Source organism: Hevea brasiliensis, chromosome 1 (assembly GCF_030052815.1).
Source record: "Hevea brasiliensis isolate MT/VB/25A 57/8 chromosome 1, ASM3005281v1, whole genome shotgun sequence".
In the NCBI taxonomy this organism is placed as follows: Eukaryota; Viridiplantae; Streptophyta; class Magnoliopsida; order Malpighiales; family Euphorbiaceae; genus Hevea; species Hevea brasiliensis.
The window spans coordinates 107,447,034-107,448,477 of record NC_079493.1 but is presented as its reverse complement, the minus strand read 5'-3'; the positions used below and the strand labels follow the sequence as shown (position 1 = coordinate 107,448,477).

General features: G+C 38.5%; 1 non-coding gene across 1 annotated transcript; it reads right to left on the bottom strand.

Moving 5' to 3' along the window:
• Window positions 1–386: 386 nt before the first annotated feature.
• Window positions 387–493, bottom strand: LOC131169656 (small nucleolar RNA R71). The gene has a single exon (XR_009140550.1). It is a non-coding gene; the product is annotated as a small nucleolar RNA R71 (small nucleolar RNA).
• Window positions 494–1,444: the final 951 nt, after the last annotated feature.

The window sequence follows — 1,444 nt, the reverse complement described above, 5'->3', positions numbered from 1 at the left end:
TTGTTAATGCTAATGTGCCTAGGGGAAGTATGATGGATCATGCTTTTCCTCATTTTGATGACTTGAGAGAAAGCATAGCAAGACCAAGAATCGATGCAAATAGTTACAAGATGGATTTTGGAGTTCTTCAAATGATTCAAAATTCTCAATTTGGAGGACATCCTTCTGAAAATCCACACACACACCTGAAGAAGTTTGCTATGATTTGCGACATGCAAAAACAACCTGGAGTGTCTGATGATGCAGCAAGATTGAAGCTATTCCCATTCTCTTTGAAAGATAGAGCATTGGATTGGCTTGATTCTTTACCTCACAACTCCATTACAAATTGGGAGCAACTCACTGATGCATTTCTTGCACAATATTTTCCACCTGGAAAAACTCAAGAACTGAGGAATCAAATGACAGCTTTCAGACCAAGAGAAGATGAAACTCTCTATGAGTCATGGATGAGATGGAAGGAATTAGAGAGACAATGCCCACATCATGCCATTCCGAAATGGATGATAAACCAGAATTTTTACACAAATGTCACTCCTGCAATCAGAGGGATTATTGATGCTCAAACAAGAGGAGAATTTATTATGAAGCATGAAGATGAAGCTTATGAGCTATTGGAGAAAATTGCAAAGAATACTCATCTTTGGAGTAGTCCAAGAGGACCAGCTCCAACTCAAAAGAGGCAAGCTGCTGGGATGTATGATCTTGATCCGTTCAACATGATTAATGCAAAGTTTGATGCACTTACAAATGTTTTGGCTAAGAAGATGGAAGATTTGAGTATGTTGGTTAGTTCATCATCATCAGCTGGAAGTTCACAACAAGTTGCTTATGCAGAGGGAACCACCAGCTGTGGAGTAGACTTTGGAGAGCAAGCAACATATGTTGGTAATTATGGAAACAAGCAAATGGGGAATTCTTACTCTCAAACTTACAATCCAACTTGGAGGAATCATCCTAACTTTTCATGGGGAAATCAGCAAAGTCAAGTTCCAAATCAGAATTTTCAACCACAACAGCAACAAGGAATTCTATATCAGCAAAATAGGCAACCATTGCCTAATTTTCAGCAGAAAAATATGAATCCTCCACCAAAACAGCAAGAACAAAGTTCCACCACAGAAGCTTTATTGCAACAGATTCTTGCTAACCAAAATAAGCATGATGAGGAGATGAGAGAGATGAAAGCAAGGCTGGAACAAATGCAGACACATAACAGAATGCTGGAAAATCAAATTGCACAACAAGCATCTTCCTCAAGTACCAAGTCTTTTGGAAAACTTCCAAGTCAACCAGAAAACCCAAGAGAGCAATGTCATGCCATTACACTGAGAAGTGGTAAAATAGTACATAATGAGAAGAGTGAAAAAAGTGAGAAGAGAGAAAATGAGGAAGATGTTGATGAAAATGAAAAACAAGAGAGTGAAAAGAAAGAGAGTGCAAG